Below are 10,521 nucleotides of genomic sequence, written 5' to 3'. Positions count from 1 at the left end.
CCTGGTTTGTGGAAGGAGAAGCCAGTGAAATACTCCAAAAGGTAAAACATTTATTTGTAATATTAAATAACAGGTGCTGCCACTGGAGGGGACCTCCCCCACTAAGATGGGGTCAGAGAAGATTGCAATTTTGGTAAATGGCTTCTTCTTCTATGACTTAGCATTTGATTAGGAATTCTTTTTCTTCAGTCACATGTGTGTTTTGATATCTTCACAAGCATCTAACTAGGGTAGCAAAGGTACCCTGAAAAGGATCCGAGGCAGCGGTACGGACAGACACTTGTGTGATTATATATTTGTTTGTTTGTTGTTATTCTGAAAAGTACAAGGCTTCAGATACTGATTCTGTGTCCCTCAATGCTGATAAAAGGGCAAAGATTTGGAGTAAAGGACAAGGAGAGGCTTTTATTGTTGTAGGGGACACATAAAGGCGTTTCTCTCTCTCTCTCTCTCTCTGTACTTGATGTTGTCTTTCATAACATTCATTCCATTCTTTTTTAAAAATTGATTGAAAAGGTCACTGACGTCAGTGTTTGGGATAATCTAAACATGCCCACCCTGTCAGTATCAGTGCAGTATCAGTATCCGATTCATTCATGCATTCATGATTGGGAGAGTGATGTGAGAGAGAAGGCCAAGTCCTTTCTTTTTCTTTTTTTCTTTTTTCACCAAAAGAATAAACAAGAAGAAACCAAAAAAAAAAAATAACAGAAAAGAAAACCAATCCATCTTTGCCATATAATAATGAGTGGGTGGGGCTGACCAAAGATAAGGGAGTTTGCGACAACATGGGGGCGTTGATGTTTTTCAAACATTATCCCCCTGAAACCACCTGGGCATTTTCTTTGTATCCATCATCATCAGAACCACGTGGGGATGGGTGATGTGCCCCTTGGCTTTGGTCTCAGAGTGGGTCCTCAACTGTCCTCATCACCTCCTCAATGCCTGCTGCACTTGCTGCTTCTGGCTTTGGCCTTTCCAACTTTTGTATTTTTTGATTTGAGTGGTTACTTCAATTTTTGCGGTGTCTCCTGGTGCTGCCCCTTGACCGAGAGTGGGTTTTGTGTGTATTGAGAGAGAGACATAGTGGGGCTGATGTTGGTGTTTCTGTGTTTGGTTGTGAGTAGAGATGATGTTGCTGAGAAGCTGAGGCAATAGTATTTACTTCACAGATAAAACCAAAGACACCCAAGAAAAAGAAGACAAACAACAGCCAAAATCCAATCAATGGACGCATGCTACATAGCAGAGGGCCGTTAACAATCCCACATCATCATTTGCAGATACAAGTGGTACTTCATCTGATGCCATGCAGAAAAAGTTGATGAAAGTAAACCATATACAAATATTCTCTACACATCAGCAGCTGGGAGGGTGGCAATTATAATCTTATGCTGAAATGTGTACTCAGTATTTACAAAGTTCTTTAATCCAATCTCCAGGGAAAGCCCAATTATTTGAAATTTGGTGGGCTCGAACAAGCCCAAACTTTTGTTTACGGGTTCAAGTGTGGTAATTCTTTTCTGTGGGCTATCATCTACTTTGTGTTACTTATCCAGTAGGTACAAAGATTTTAGAAAGGAGTAAGGAGCGTAGAAGAAGAAGAACAAAATAGTTAGAATCAAAGGAATAAAAAAGAAAAAGTAGCAATAATTTTCCTGAACAGCATTCAAAAACAAAGTTATTGGTAAATGCCTCGATATTATATTAATACCATGCTCATATTTTTCATATTCATATATTAGTATCTTGATCACATTTGTTGTACCTTAATTATATTCTTCATACTCTAGTTGTATTTTTTATACCATGATCATATTCTTCAGTCCTATTTATTTTTCCTACTTTAGTCATATTCTTATACTTAGGTCACAATTTTTTTAGGTCATACTTTTTATACTTTAGTTACTATTTTTTTTTTTTTTTTTTTTTTAATTTTTGTATCTTAGTCAAGTTATTAATACATGTCCAAAAAATTTTTTAAAAACATTTTCCAGCTTGATATATACATGATTGAAGATAATAAAAAATTTGCACCAAAGATCATAAAAAAATCCAATTAAAATTATTTTAAGGTTAAAATGGGTTGGATTTTCTTAGGAGACAAACAAACCCACACTTATAATGGAAGAGGAGTTTAATGGAGTGTGTCAAGTGCCTAGTGTTCTCTACCATTAAATAATAACTCAAGTTTAAATAAACGAGGAAGAACGTAATCCAATTGTTGAAAATTTTCTTATAGCTAAAGGTGGATGGATCCTACTTAAAGTTGAATAAATTTTGAAATAGAGCACAAAAAGATTTACTAAAAAGAAATTACCCAATGACTAAAGGTTCTTAATTTTTTAAAAGATTACCGTTAGTAATCTAAAAACTTGACTGGTCATTCTTATCCATCTTTCAATATATTTGATCTTTATTAGGCAAGTAGTTAAAAGAAGGATTTGGAAGACCCAAGCTCAGAGAACACTTAATTGCAGTTAATTGTTGGTCTATGGAAAAGAAGCACGCGTTCTTTGTGCCATAGCATGATATATATATATATATATATTTAAATTAGTGTCTTAAATTTATAAGGAAGATTGTTAAAAATATCTTTATAAATATTTTAGGTCATGATGAGAAAAAGTAATAAGATAGAGATGGGCTTGTAAAGACAATACGAGATGGATAGAGATGTGAGGAAATACGAGAGGTATCTGGTGGAGCGAGAGAGCTTGTGATAGGGTAGGGATATGAAGAGTGGGGAAATATGAGATGTTTCGGTAACCCAATAGTTGTATTCGGTTATGTCCTTTGTAATGTTTTGGTTTTGTTATCTACAATGTTCTCTATTGTATAGTGGAATGATTTTCTCTCATCCATGAATGTAGGTATAGTTGATTGAACCACGTTAAAACCTTGTGTACTATATGTGTTATTGTTTTATCTTTGTATTTTTTATTAATGATGTTTGCATGAAAGCTTTCGCTGTCGTTTTTTCATAACACCTAACAATTGCAAGAGGGTCTTTTTATGGAAATGGGTGTTAGGCCAGCGTTTTAGGACAGTTTTATATGAAGGAAGCATTAGTAAACTGCTTAATTAAGAAACCGTATCTTAAAGACACTTCTTTCTTGGTTCTGTCATAGCTCATAGATATGAAAAATTTAAACTCTTTTCAGTTATCTTGAAAGTGTATTCAATTAGTGGCCATCCATAATCTGAAGCCAGATATGTTGTTGATAAATGTAGATTCACACGTCAAAGATCCTGATCTGTAAACGTGCGCGCGTTCTCATGAAAAGGACCAAAAGTTTGAAAAAGAAAGAATGAAGATTAGTGATCCACCTGTCCTTGCTCTACCCTACCCTGCCCAGGGCCATGTATTTCCTCTAATGGAGCTCTGTTTATGCTTACTTAAACATGGCTTCACAATCACATTTGTAAATAATGAGTTCATTCATGAGAGGCTAATGAGTGAATGCAAAGAGAAGGGTGATTTAGGGGATCAACTTCGTCTGGTTTCCCTCCCAGACTGGTTGGACCCGGCTAAGGACAAGAATCAGCCAAGGAAGACAAATGAAGCAAGTGAGCAGCTTATGGAACAGAAGCCGGAGGAGCTCATAGCAGAAATCAATGGAGGTGGCTGCATTGGGAATATTACTTGTGTTATTGCTGATAACCATACAGGTTGGGCTCTGGAGGTTGCAGCGAAGATGGGGATTCGGAGAGCAGCCTTCTGTCCAATTGCAGCCACGATTTTTGCCTGGCAAATTACCGTCCCAAATCTGATTGGTGATGGGATCATTAACAATGACGGTGAGATATTCTATCACTAGATTTTGAACGTTGTGCAGCAGCATAAGATGATACAACAATTACAAAAAATTTACATATCGATTGATGAAACTTACCATTTGGTTATTGATTTTGTTGTAGGAACTCCTGTAAATGACCATGTGATTCAGTTGTCACCGAAAGCTCCTGCAATGAACACTAGAAACTTCCCCTGGGCTCGCCTGGGCAACTTAAGCATGCAGAAAAGTGGCAGAGTTGTTGATTTGCAACTCATATTACGAGTTAGAACCTGCTGCATTTGACTTGGCTCCTGAGATCATACCCTGTTCAGTTGTTGGCATTCCAGATTCCAATCCTTGAAGACTTAAGTCTTTGCTGAAGATTAGCTCAAGTTTGTTATGACTCTGTTTGTTTTAAATTTCAAAAACAGGTGTAACAACCTAAATAAATATGCAGGAAAGATAGGAAGATTTTGTTATTTTTCTTGTATAAATATCTCATCTCAAATGGAATAATATCATTAGCTTCTCTCTATCATATCTGTAGCCTTTTCTTCATTAATTTGCAACTTTATACCTGTAATTTCTCCAACAAGTGGTATCAGAGCCACAGTTGGTCTTACAAGACCTGTGTTTTGAGAGAAAACCAAGAAAGTTCACTTCATAACCCATTTGAAACCACACTAGAAAATGGCAACCAGAAACATCTCTTTGTTAGCTCCTCAAATATTTGTGGGAGAAAACTATCAAATTTGCTCCGTAAAGATGCAAATGTACCTCGAAGCATTTGATCTTTGGGAAGTTGTAGCTGAAGACGAACCAATAGCTCCACTTCTGGCGAATCCTACCTTAGCACAAATCAGAGCTCATACTGACGAAAAGACCAAAAAGTTTAAAGCTAAGACTTTAATCCAAAATTCAGTTGTTGACTCAATATTTCATAGAATTATGAATTGCAGGACAACCAAAGAAGTCTGGGACAAGCTTAAATTGGAGTATCAAGGAAGTGATAGAACCAAACAAATGCAAGTGCTGAATTTGAAAAGGGACTTCGAGTCTCTAACCATGCAAGAAGATGAAACTATCACCAAGTATTCTAACAGAATTGCTTTGATTGTTAACAAAATCAGGTCGCTTGGTGAAGAATTTCCTGATGCAAGGATTGTGGAAAAGGTTCTTGTGACACTTCCTGAGAGGTTTGAGTCCAAGATTTCACCTCTTGAAGAATCTAGGGACCTTTTACAAATTTCACTTGCTGAACTAATGAATGCACTCCAAGCACAAGAGCAAAGAAGAGCTTTGAGGCAAGAGAACGTCACAGAAGGTGCTTTTCAAATGCAGACCTTACAATCTAATAAAGACAAAAACCAGTTCAACAAGAAGAAGAGTAAAAGCAGAGAGAATAGCAGCAAAGAAGGGGCCCAACAAAAGAAATATCCAACCTGCTCACATTGCAAGAAGACTACGCATCTAGAGAAATACTATTGGTGGAGGCCAGATGCAATATGCGACAACTGCAAACAACTTGGGCATGTTACCAAAGTCTGCAAATATAAAAATAAAGGTCCTCAATTTCAGCAAGCACAAGTTGCTGATGCAGATTCGCATAAGGAGAAACTCTTTGTAGCATCATGTTTCTCAAGTCAAGACTCTTATAATGCTTGGCTCATTGATAGTGGATGCACACACCACATGTGTCACAATGCTACAATATTCAAGGACCTTGACAAAACCTACAACTCTACGATGAAAGTAGGCAATGGTGGATACGTGGATGTCAAGGGAAGAGGCATGGTTGCTGTCAAAACAAATTCAGGTATCAAGCTCATCTCTGATGTGTTATTTGTACCTGATATTAGTCAAAATCTATTGAGTGTAGGTCAAATGCTTGAAAAGCAATATTCCCTACAATTCAAAGACAACCAATGCATCATCTTTGATCCATATGGAGAGAAATTGCTTTGTATGAAGATGAAAAGCAAGAGCTTTGCCATCAATTGGGAGAATGCTGCTGAATATGCATATGCTGGAGTTATTCAAAGTGTTTCAGACCTATGGTATAATTGGACACTATAACCAAAGGAGCTTAGTAGAGCTAAAAAAACTTGAGCTGGTGGAAGACATGCTAAACATATCGGATGAAGCTCAAATATGTGAGATTTGTCAACAAGGCAAACAAGCAAGGTTTCCATTAAAAAATAATCAAGCATGGAGAGCCACTGAAAAACTTCAACTCATACACACCGATGTTTGTGGTCCCATGAAAACAACTTCTTTGAGTGGTAACAAATACTTCATTCTCTTTATAGATGACTATACCATAATGTGTTGGGTATATTTTATCAAACTAAAGAATGACGTTTTCTCTATTTTCAAACAATTCAAAGCCCTTGTAGAAAATCAAAGCAACTTGAGCATTAAAATCTTAAGGTCCGACAATGGTACGGAATATACCTCCAGTCAATTTGTTGAGTTTTATAGCACTGCAGGCATCGAACGTTAGCTAACAACTCCATACACTCCACAACAAAATGGTGTCTCGGAGAGGAAGAATCGAACTGTAATGGAGATGGCCAGGTGTCTTCTATTTGAGAAAAAAATGCCAAGTAATTTTTGGGCAGAGGTAGTTAACACCTATGTATATTTGCTGAACAGATTGCCTACAAAATCCTTGAAGAACAAAACACCATATGAAGCATGGTATGGTGTCAAGCCCTTTGTTAATCATCTTAAAATATTTGGACGCATATGCTATTATCATGTACCAGAACCTAAAAGAAGCAAGCTGGATAACAGAGCTCAGAAGGGCATTCTCATTGGCTAAGGGACATCAATTAAGGGCTATAGAATATTCTGTTTGCAAACTAACAAAGTTGTCTTGAGCAGGAATGTAAAAGTTGATGAAATGACAACTTGGGATTAGAAAAATAAAAAAGATGCGCAATCTGATGCTGGCTTCGATAATCATGAAGACTTTCAAACTTCTAAATTCGTAGATGATTTTCCAGTGAGGGGCACAAGAAGCTTGGAGGACATCTATCAAAGGTGCAGTTTAGCAATAACTGAACCAACAAGTTATGTAGAAGCCAAAGTTTTTGAAGCATGGAGGAGAGCAATGCAAGAAGAATTGAAGATGATTAACAAGAATGAAACCTGGCAGCTTGTGGAGAGACCCAAAAATCACAAGGTGATTGGAGTGAAATGGGTTTTCAAAACAAAACTCAATTTTGATGGTTTGATATGCAAACATAAAGCTAGGCTAGTGGTGAAAGGATATGCTCAACAATATGGTGTTGATTATCAGGAAACTTTTGCTCCTGTGGCAAGGTATGACACTATCAGGCTACTTTTTGTACTTGCTGCTCAAAATTCTTGGCATATTCATCAGTTAGATGTTAAATCTGCCTTCTTAAATGGATTTGTTGATGAAGAGATATATGTAGAGCAACCAAATGGGGTTGTGGCTCTAGGCAAAGAGGACTATGTGTACCTTCTAAGGAAGGCATTGTATGGCTTGAAACAAGCCCCCAGGGCTTGGTATGAAACCATGGACAAGCATCTGACTAAACTTGGTTTTGTTATAAGTTAGAGTGAAGCAACCTTATATGTAAAAACTGATGATGTCCAACTTTTAATAATCTCTCTTTATGTAGACGACATGCTTGTAACAAGAAATCAGCCCAAGTTAATTCAAAGCTTCAAGGATGAGATGAACAAAGTCTTTGAAATGACCGATCTTGGAGTCATGAAGTACTTTTTGGGAATGGAAGTGATGCAGTCATGTTCAAGAATTTTCATATGCCAACAGAAGTATGCTATGGATATGCTGAAAAAATTTAAAATGCAAGATTACAAGCCTGTGTCTACTCTTATGACAACCAGCGAGAAGTTAAACAAGGATTACGGCTCCGAGAAAATAAATGAAGGCTTATATAGAAGCTTAATTGGTAGCCTTTTATACCTAACAGCTAGCAGACCTGACATACTATTTGCTGTTAGTGTGCTTTCCAGGTTCATGCACTCACCAAGTGAGAAACATTTTTCAGCAGCTAAAAGAGTATTAAGGTACATCAAGGGAACAATTGATCTTGGAGTTCAATTTTCAAAATCTACAAAAGGTGATTTGAAGCTGCTAGGCTACTCTGACAGCGATTGGGGAGGTTGTGTTGATGATTCAAGAAGTACTTCAGGGTACTTACTCTCCCTAGGCTCAGGTTGTTTCACTTGGAGCTCAAAGAAACAAGAAACCATAGCCCAATCAACAGCAGAGGTAGAATACATTGTTGCTGCATCTGCTGTAAATCAAGCTTTATGGTTAAGAAAAATATTGAAAGACTTGGGGCAAGAGCAAGTTGAAGCAACCAACATTATGTGTGACAACATTTCTACAGTATCAATTTCGAAAAATCCGGTGTTTCATGGTCGAACAAAGCATATAAAGATCAAGTATCATTTTATTAGAGAAGTTCAACAATCCAATGAAGTGTTACTTGTTCATTGTTCCTCTGAAAATCAACTTGCAGATATATTCACAAAGACTTTACCAATGGAAAGGTTTGAAGCTCTTAAGCAGAAGATAGGTGTTTGTCATCCGGATGCCAAGGAGGAGTGTTCAGTTGTTGGCATTCCAGATTCTAATCCTTGAAGACTTAGTCTTTGCTGAAGATTAACTCAAGTTTGTTATGATTCTGTTTGTTTTAAATTTCAAAAACAGGTGTATCAGCCTAAATAAATATGCAGGAAAGATAGGAAGATTTTGTTATTTTTCTTGTATAAATATCTCATCTCAAATGGAATAATATCATTAGCTTCTCATCTGTAGCCTTTTCTTCATTAATTTGCAGCTTTATACCTGTAATTTCTCCAACATACCCGTAGGTCCACTTTTAAGCAACCGGCTTGGGAATTCTGTAGGACACTTATGGGAAGAAGACTCCACTTGTTTGAAGTGGCTTGATCAACAGCCACCAAGGTCAGTCATGTATGTTGCATTTGGCAGCTTCACAAGTTTTGATCAGACTCGGTTCCAAGAACTGGCACTTGGGCTTGAACTCTCCAACATTCCATTCCTATGGGTTGTGCGACCAAATACTGTTGAATGTAAAAAAGAGGCCTATCCACCAGGATTTCAAGACAGAGGAGGCACTCGAGGGAAGATAGTGCACTGGGCACCGCAACAGAAGGTTCTGGCTCATCTTTCTGTCGCTTGCCTTTTAAGCCATTGTGGTTGGAATTCTGCGGTCGAAGGTGTAAACAGTGGCCTTCCTTTTTTGTGCTGGCCTTACTTTGCTGACCAGTTCCTTAACGAGAGCTACATTTGTGACGAGTGGAAGGTTGGACTGAGGCTTAGCCTGATGAAAGCGGGTTCATTACGCGACAAGCAATTAAAATTAAGGTGGAGCCATTGGTTGGTGACCCCAGGTTAAGGGAAAGGACTTTGAATCTCAAGGAAGTGGCACTCAATAGTGTGAGAGAAGGTGGTTCCTCTTACAACAATCTCCAACATTTGATTGAAATGCTCAAGGCATAGACACTTCTTCCTGCATTTTTCCACTTTTGTTTTACTTGTCCTTGTTTCTAGTATTTCCCTCATGCCATCTTTGGAATATTGTTTTCTAATATTTTTAGTCACGTCATGTTTGATATGTTGGAACATTTCCCTTTATATATGTGTTTGGATTGGTTCTAAGAATGAAAAATAAAAACAATCAGTTGCTAGCTACTACCCAAAATCTAAACTTCTTCATAAGAGGTTCTTATTACAATTTAATTTCCTTCTAAAAAGGGAAAGCAATTTGAACTTTTAACCATCAGAGCGTAGATGTGGTAAACACCCTTGGTATCAGGATCTCTCTACACCACCAGAACATGGTTTCTTTGTTGCTTTTACACCACCCTGCCCCTATTGAAACAAGCATGCAGTTTTCTGTGTACATCTACATCATTATGGAGTAACAACAGGCATCAAAGTGAACTAAGCGTCAGGATCAAGATGAATATATAGAATTAGATAGATCTCTAAAGGAGCTTAATTAGACTGACATGGTGGATGACCATGACCTCGATAACCAGACAAAAGCCTAGGCTGCAGGTTTCTGTCCAAGTCTTTCTCCAGACCAATAATTATGGTATTAATTGATAGCTGGTAGGGAGAAATGCCACCTGTTTTAATTGGTGTGCTTATAACTCCATGAGACCAGCTTCTACAGCAAGCATTGTTTTTAACTATATGGATCATTTATATATTCACTGTAAAAGAACCTCATGCAGGACACTGATAAGAATATCAAACAATCCTTCTTTTGTGATATCCCCACATGGATCATTCATCCTTAGGCCTTTTCTAATTTTATATGTACTGCTCTCTATTGAAGATACAAGAATGCTGTGTTGATCAACTGGGATGATATAGGTAAGTATAAGAGGTCCGGTAAAGGCTAATTGGCATTAATTAAGACATGGAGTGGACCTTAGGTTTTAAAATTGAGCATAACTGTTTTAAAAAATGGTTTTAAAAGTTCCTTGAGAGCTCAAGCGCTGCTTGCAGATAAAATTTCATATCTTCATAATTATTATTATTTTTTCTGTATCTTAATCAGTTTTATTTTGAAAATTTGAGTTTTAGTCCATTAGGTATTTTTTTATTCTATAAATATCATGCTAAAAATATTTGTTCTTTGATGCAAATATTGGATAAGGAGATTTGCATCTCCTTAAGAGTTGAGATAGAGTCCATTGAAGC

The 10,521-nt window shown here is 37.2% G+C and overlaps 1 pseudogene; it reads left to right on the top strand.

Moving 5' to 3' along the window:
- The first annotated feature begins 89 nt into the window (after positions 1 to 89).
- LOC117931446 lies at positions 90 to 9,364 on the top strand (annotated as a pseudogene).
- Positions 9,365 to 10,521: the final 1,157 nt, after the last annotated feature.

The sequence above is a fragment of the Vitis riparia genome, chromosome 14, assembly GCF_004353265.1.
Source record: "Vitis riparia cultivar Riparia Gloire de Montpellier isolate 1030 chromosome 14, EGFV_Vit.rip_1.0, whole genome shotgun sequence".
NCBI lineage: Eukaryota > Viridiplantae > Streptophyta > Magnoliopsida > Vitales > Vitaceae > Vitis > Vitis riparia.
Note: the sequence above shows the minus strand (reverse complement) of the source record. Positions and strands in the feature narration are given on the sequence as shown.